The following is an 8,441-nucleotide window of genomic DNA, read 5'->3' on the forward strand; positions in this document are numbered from 1 at the left end:
TATATATATATATATATATATATATATATATATATTTCATGTGCTGTTGAGTTTCACTGGTGTATACTGCATTGCTACTTTAAGAGTCCTGCGTTTTTCTCCATTCACTATTATACCTTCGTTGCCTCAATGTGTTCGTGGCCTCTGAGGTATTCTTCAATAAATAATGAATAAATACACACTACACGATCAGCAATAGAGCAAAACGAACGCATTGTAGCATGCGATAATAAGAGCCCTATATATACATGAAGAATGTACACAGTTCTTTCTGAGGCAGCTTCAACCATTGGGCTCAGTCTTTGTCGGAGAAGCTTCTTTGCAAGCAGCACACGCGGCTTCAATTTCAGCTTAGAACCATGGTATTTGAAGTTTGTATCGCTATTATAGCATTTATCACGGCTAGTGCCGATATTTTCTTAGAACAAATGACAGAAAAGCTGAACTTTCTGCCAAACAGGCCCTTCAACGTGCTCTCGTTAAAATGTGGCTCATGAAGGCGGCTGTCGAATGAAGCTGTCTAGAACGCCTGAGCAAAAACAGCATTTCTCTTCTTTGTTATCTTAGTTCATTGTATTTATTTGCCCACAAATTACCACGCTTTTTAAACTTCCCATACTGAAGGTGTTTTAGCAGTATACCTTCTTGATCGCAAGCCTACAAGCTCCTCGCAGGCCCTTCACATTGTTTCCCAGTGCGTCCAGAATTGGTCGACTTTTGACCAATCACTGGTGTCATGTGATGGCGCCGTAATGTCACGTTTCGTGACGATGATGTAATCACATCGTGTTTACACCGACGCCACCAATGGTTGCTTTTCGTATTTTGAGGAGGAATATAAAGCTCGCGCTTGGATAATGTGGCCGAGGCAGCGATCACAACCGACCAGAGGGAGCTCCGTAAGAGCCCATCGATCCGGCAAGATTCGTACGACCCCCGACGTCTAATGACGGTTCTCTTGCCTAGAAGGCTTTACACCTTCGTGTTAGTTTCAGAAACGTAACATTGCGATGGATTCCGGTTGTATGGGAGCTAGAAGTGAATGAGGCGGAAGAGTCCGTGGCTGCTACGCAAGCGCGAGAGAGGGTGCGGCGGTACATGGAGAGCGGGCGTTATTTATGGTGGTCATTGGCGTACCGACGCACCCAAGTAACAAAAGTATCGGTTTGGCAGAAAAGCTGATTACAGCTCAGGAAAGTTATCAGAGCGACTCTGTCGGCCCTGCTTCCATGGGAATAAAGAAAAGTTAGGAAACGCGATTAGGACTGGCAGTTCGGTAGCGTACCAGCCTTTAAAAGTCACACATATGTTTTTGATCTCGTCCTACTGGAGCGTATAGTGAGTTCATTGTTCAGTTGCTCCTGCACGCTGTGGAAGAACTTTTCCAGCATTGTGGCCTGCTTAGGTTGTTGGCGTTTGCTTTGCTTCTTCTTTCATCTGAATTTTGTATTTTTAGTTGAAGTTCTTATTGTTACTTATAGATAGTGGTTTTTTGTGTTACTTGCTATATAAAAAAACGAGACGAACATGAAGCACCTGAAGCCAACTTAGTTTTTTCTCTGCCGCAGTGTTATTTCTTTTGAGCAATTAGATGAGCTATGTTGGTAGTGTAAGAAATCTTAATCAGTAAGAGAGAGAGAAAAAAATTTAAGAAAGGTGGGAGGTTAACTTGACAAAGTCCTGTTTGCTACACTACACAAGGGGAGAGGGAAATAAGGGAGTAAAATAAAGAGAAAGAAGCAGCTGGACATTGCGTATTACACGCACACCACACACACAGTGCAGGGTCTCACAGGGGGTCGCTCAGTGATGTTGCCTTCGAGAATTGTAGAAGGGCTCATGTGGCTTTCTGGGCTGATTAACTAGAAGTCCACGCACCCAAGATCTTCCACTGTGTAAACGAACGATCATCCAGCCTTCTCAAGGCACAGTGGAGTGTCCCAAGATGTTGTTCAAATTCGGGACAATGGCACAGGACATGGTCAAGTGTTTCTACGCAAGCAGTAGCAGTTATCACAGTTGGGATAATAAGCCATACCAATGCGATATATAAAGGAGTTTGTAAAGGCTACGTTGACCTATAACTGACGCAGTACTGCAGCGTCGCGTCGTGAAGTGTTTGATGGCAGCTGTACTTGGAGTAATGAACCGAGGTTCCGTGGGCAGCGATTGAAGTAGACGACAACAATGCAGAGGTGTGGCACTATGCGCGGTGTGGTGAAGTTATCTTGCAGCGTCGACCCTTGAAAAGGGTATGAGCAGTGTACGCGCTCCATCTTGGGCACATTGAGCAGCGTTGTTGGCAATGTGGTTACCAGTGATCCCACAGTGACCCCGCAACCGTTGAAAGACTATGTCATGCCCCCGATTATTGGCTAGATGACTGATTATGTTGATATGAGACACCAACAGATGATAGTTCACGCAGCGCAGACTTCGCTCTCATTGAAGTGTCGCCTTGTAATCGCAGAATATAGCCCACTTGCCAGGGAATTCTCGCAGAACAAACTTCAATGCGACTAGAACGATAGCTAGGTCGGAGCCTATAGATGTCGTGACGTGTGGCGTTTCGAACTTGACGGTGATTGACCGAGATGGGACTACAAAAATGCCCGTCAAACTTTCCGATGCAATACCATACATATAAATATGAGTTTAGATGTAAGAGGTTCAATGAGGTCTGCTTCAGGGCTGTAGATGACAGGCTAGCCCTTTTGTATACGCCCGATACTTCAAGGTGCAGAGGAGGGTTTTGCAGGCACTCATCCGGCCATGGCGGTATGGTTGCAGGTGAGAAACTCCAGGAGATGAAATATAGGTTAGCCGCAACTACTCTGGAGAACTCTGTCTTCAGTCTTTCTAGTGGCCGGCTTGCGAGTTGGTTATCAGGCAGTCTACACAAATCGTGAATGTGTGCTCGGAGTGTGACTACAGCTAGAGATGTCGAAATCGATTGGTCTTTGGCAATGGCAATTCCATTGACCGTGTTAGCACACCTGGGTAACCCCAAGCATGTGCGGAAAGCTTGGCCTTTAATGCTCTGCAGGATCTGGATGTTAGTCTTCCCGGCCCCTTAAAGCAAGGGTGTGCTATACCGCAAATACCCCAAAAAGAGTGCCCTGTGCACCTCAAGCATGACTAATACGAACGGGCCTTATGTTTTACGAGCTAAAAGTTTCATTGCGTGGGCAATAGAGCTGAGCCTCTTCTTCTAGTGCCAGTTGTGAGCACTCTACAAAAGGTATTTGTCAATAAAGATGCCCAGCAATCGATGACATCTCGTATACTTAATTCTCATATTTTTCAACTCAAACGAAATAGCATAACATCGGCTCGCTCGTAAAAGAAACTAAGGCATAATTATTGGTGGAAATTGTGAGCCGTCAAGAATGGAGGTACTTCGACGTCGTCGTCGCTGCTTTCTGGATCCTTGCACGTACCTGGGCTCACGTCGCATCCGAAGCACAGATGGAAATGTCATCGGCGTATACAGATAGGTTTGCTGGTCAAGGCAGAGCCTGGACAAGTCCAATGCTGGGGATTTTAAACAAAGTAGGGCTGAGATCCCCAACCTGTGGGATGCCATGTCAGGTGAAGAGATCAATGTAGAGATCAATCCGCAGCAAGCATGAATAAGGATCTCTCTTCAATAGGTAGCTCCAGGTCAATGGAAGCATTTCTCTAATAATTCAAATATTTTTCAAGGCATCGAGACTAACGTCGTGCATTACGTTGTCGTTGGCACTCTTCACGTCGAGGAACATAGCAACTGGTATACGCTTGATTTAATGTAACATTATGGTAGGCTACGTGGAAGTACGATACGCTCCAATGTTGGTGCTCACTCCCGCTAATCAGGCATTGCGTTGCCACGTGTCCCTTGGGGCATTATGAGACGCTCCCTGGGGTGGTTATTTAGGCGACACTCCGTGTGCACACTTACACATGCACATGTCAAAAGAATGTAATATACAATAGTTTTCTTGTATTTCACAAAGCTCGTAAAACTATTTGTGGAACATTCTTTACATTGCAAGCTGAATAGTATTTTTATAGAATTGATTTTGTATTAAGCGCTTACATTAAGGCCGTTGACTGGGCCGTTTCACCGTCTTGTTTTAAGCTAAGGGAAATGTTATAGATCTCCAGTGTAATTTCAAAGTGTAATGAACAGGTGTCAACAAGCCTCCCACGTTTGTTCTTCGTAACAATATCGAAGACAGCTCTTGCTTTTTTTATGTTGTAGTGCTAAACTACAACCGCCACTCTTGTGCTTTTTACACTGTTCTTATGCGTCTCTTGAGTGCAAAATACAACCGCAATATGCGGAAGTCGGTGTTTTACGCCGAATTCAAGTAGTCGTTCTCGAATGTCTACCGTGTTTGTGAACGTATGTTCAAACTTGATGCTGCATTCGCCATCAGGCAAGCCCAAATTACGGTGGCGCGACAAATTACAGCTTTCTCTCGATGCACCACTACATATATCTCTCTACCATAATCTGTCATTGTCCTTTCTAATAGTCCCACAGAGCAAGTGTTTTCTTGTTTTGCTAGTTATATTGCTTTATAGTGTAAAAAATGCTACACGCATCACTCAATCTTAAACTTCATCATTTTCATTCGCCTCACAACACAAAACAAACCAGTAAACTGTATATAGGGCGTTGTTGCCACGGTGAAAGGAAGTACCACAGCATGCCCGTTGAAGCTAAAACTCAGGGGCCACAAAACGAAGAAAAAGCTCGAGGGGAAACACCGGTGTTTTCATGCTTCAGTATTCGTGGCCAACAAAAAAAACATTCCCGACTTTCACGGCTGACTGCTATCTGAAGCCAAAGACCACTGCTCTCTTCTAATGCAGCCCGCTTGAGCTTTCTGAGACTCGAGCCATTGTTCCCCAACCAAACACAAAAAAGTGTGAAACGCTGCACCGTTTCATCAACCAGGTGAGCTGGCTCTCGCGGGTGCCAGAAGAACATGGACACACACGCATCTGCAATGCAGATTGGGACACCCCGGTGTAGCACCGTTCTTCTTACGCGCTGGTCTCCCAAGGCACGCAGTTCTCATAGTCTGTGGTAAGCTTCTCTCGAGTTGGAGCTGGGATCACGAGGCCCTCTATCACCAAGTGGCAAACGCGTTTCATTGAGTTCATTTGTAAAGCAGTCAAACGGAATAAAATTCTTACCTTCTCACTTCAGCCTCTTCTTGCCGAGCTGGGGTTTTTATGTTAGCAAATAGGTTGATTCGCACTGTGGTCAGAAACATGCCCTTTCACATTCTCATGAGACCTAGCAACAATTATTTGCATATATTTTGGGTGGGAAACTCTTGGTAAGTGTTGACGCTGGCAGCACAACTTCAGCATTCCAAATAGCACTTAATACTTACTTGAGTTCCTGGCGTTTTCTGGTTGTTATGTCATTCGCTTACGTTCTGCGTAACTTATTCGCACGTGAAAGCAGTTATATACAATAGGACTTCCAAGAAGAATATGTATTGCGAATTTTCTCAAAAATTGCTGCCTGTCTTTTTTAAAATACTCGTTATCTATCCTGCAGTGTACGTCATTTTGCTGTTGACGGCGAATATGCCCCTTTAATGCTGCAGCGCCACTTGAGAAGTGATCACTTAGCGAAACGTAATGAAATGACGCTAAAGATACGTACAATTGTACGCCCATACATACGCTAAACAGTCGCAAATGTTTCATATAACCACTTGTTTACAGCGGCTTAGCGATGCCAAAAGTATGATGGTATTACCAACACCACGGGCATTAAGGTTATATGGTGCGCTGTTGCTTGTGAAGATGGTACATCTGGCTCGGACTACCTAGACCAACGTCAGCGAATAGTGTTTAAAAATACAATTTAGGTTAACCAGTGTTACGTGATCACAGCAAAGGGAACTGACTTCCGATCATGCTTGGTTTAACAACATTGTCTCTCTACCGTGAGGCATTCGCTTGTGAGATATTTCAAGCGTGACTGTCCAGTAGCATGCGCGACAAATTTCTTCAGACTGCTTTTTTCGTTTCACTGGCGAGAGATATGGTCTCGCCCTTCATATCACTGCATGCTGCAGCCTCCTTGTAGGCGAATATAAAGAAACCTCAAGATGCATGCATGTCGTAACTCCCGAGACGTGGCAGTCGAGCGAATAGAGATAGGATTTACCGCGATCCGTGCTACAGGGGGCGCGATACAAAGAGAGCGCGTCTGCTCTTTCACTTCAAGCGGGGGTGTATTACATCTTACCGATTATTTACATCTGCGGTTAATGCTCACTCTCCTCACTGGTTTCACCGCAGTCAGCACTGCCCCGATTAAGCTGCCTCAGTTGCGGGTTTCAGCTGCCTCTTCAACGTGAGCGATTATGCCGTCGCTCTCGCAGCGACTGGTACTTGCCGCATGACTTCACCTTAACGAGACGCGCTTTCATTACAAACAAGGGCGGTTAAAATTTTCAATACTGAATTTTGAATACTTGCCAGCTATATGTTTCTGATAGGGGCCGAGGATTCGTTCTTTTTTCTTACCTAACAATAAATAATAGAGAACGTGCGAAACAACAGCGGCAAGTCTTGCTCCTACAGCAACACATCCAGTACGTCAGTGTGTCTTTGTACGTGCAAAAGCGCACAAGGCCGAAGTCAAGCACTATCATACAGTAAGTGATCGTCCGAAAGACGATAGCGACAGCGACTCAATTGAAGCATTGTGCACGGCAACACCTCATCGCGTTCGCAAACTCCGCTCTTCTTTTTGCAGCAACAGTGCGCTTTTACGCGTAAGCGCCCTCGCCCCGCGAATGCATCACACTTGCAATCAAGAAAAAGGGTTTGAACTGCTCTTGTTCACATATCTCATTCAGACTGGTTTATATAATTGTGCGCAGTGTGCAGCGACTCATTGTGCTGTATACCGTAGCCACCTCTCATCATGCCTACCTCTTTTCTATTTCTTTTCCGTTTGCCTTTAGTCCCGTTAAGAGAAGCAGGCTAGAAACACGCTTTCCTTACCATCCTTTCCTCCTTCTTTTCATTAAAGAATATATTCTTCTTTTTCCTTCTCGCTCACACGCGAAGAAGTAGCGCCACATTTGCAGAAAATCTTCTCAACCTTTCCTCTGTGGACTTGTTCGCCGAAACTTGGTTACATTTTTTTTTACTGGATGGATGGATGGATTGATATGGCTGTATACCCTTTAGATCGGGTGGCGGCAAACGCCACCTAGCCGTAATTCTTAGTGAACCAACAACTAGATTCATCTTCTTTTTTTCCCCTTAAATAGTGAAGTTGAGGACCGGCACTTAGCAGCGAAGGATTTATTTTCGCTAGTGCCTTGATTTCAGCAACCAATTAGATAACCTCCTTCTAGTTATTTCTACCCGCTTAAAATCTATTTTGCCCTCGCTGTCCATAAACACCAGTGCTTTGAAAAACTCTGCGCCATCATCCTGAACTATAGGATGAAGCCCCTTACAGAACATTATCAGGTGTCCGGTAGTTTCCTCCTCCTCTCCACACCCACTGTGAACCAAGGCAAACCGGGCCAAATACAAGTACCCCTTTGTATTTGGCACGGTATGTCTTGGTTCGCAATACTCCTGTCCTGGCCTCAATTAGTAGAGAACTACCCCGAGTATTATCATAGATCTTTTCCTTGGCAATTTCCTGCTTAAAAGTTTGATAGATCTCTAGCGAGGGCTTCTTAGTCTTGCCAATGCTCCGTCTGGTTGGCAACGAAACAGCCGATAGCGAAGCAAGAGCGGCAGTATACAACGCTCCTATGTACGTAAAAGTACCGTATTCACGAAGTGACGTTCACAAATTGTTGAGATCGCTCATGCACGAACGCGCTGCCACTTACTCGTCGCTACCAGATCACCGGAACGAGCGTCTGTGGGAAACAGACCCCCAGTATGACTTTTCGTCTTCCATATAAAATCAGCCGAAGACATGCTAATATACTTCACCGAAATCGCCTGGGCGTTGCCTTCACTCGCCACTACACCCACCTATTCGGCCGTGCGGACAGCCCGAATCGTGAACGCTGCCAAGTGCGCGAAACTTTAGCTCACATATTTTGTGACTGCTCTTTACACGTGCCGCAAAGAAAAATGCTAACTGCAACGTTGGCAAGCATCGGGCGAACGCCATTGAGTGAGAGCCACAAATTGTCAGCAATGAACGACCAAACAGTGTCAAAAACTGCTACACAGGCTGTTTTAGATTTTATAAAGAGCACTGGGCAAGATACTAGACTGCAGGGTACTATGCTAAGAAGCTACTTTACATACGCACCACCTCTTCTTGTCCCCATCATCACCCTTCTTCCCTCTTTCCTTCCCCCTTCCCTTATTCCCGGCGTAGAGTAGAAGGCTAGAACGAACTAGCTCATGCCAACCTCTCCGCCTTCTAATAAATTCTCACT

The sequence above is a fragment of the Rhipicephalus microplus genome, unplaced genomic scaffold, assembly GCF_043290135.1.
Source record: "Rhipicephalus microplus isolate Deutch F79 unplaced genomic scaffold, USDA_Rmic scaffold_25, whole genome shotgun sequence".
NCBI lineage: Eukaryota > Metazoa > Arthropoda > Arachnida > Ixodida > Ixodidae > Rhipicephalus > Rhipicephalus microplus.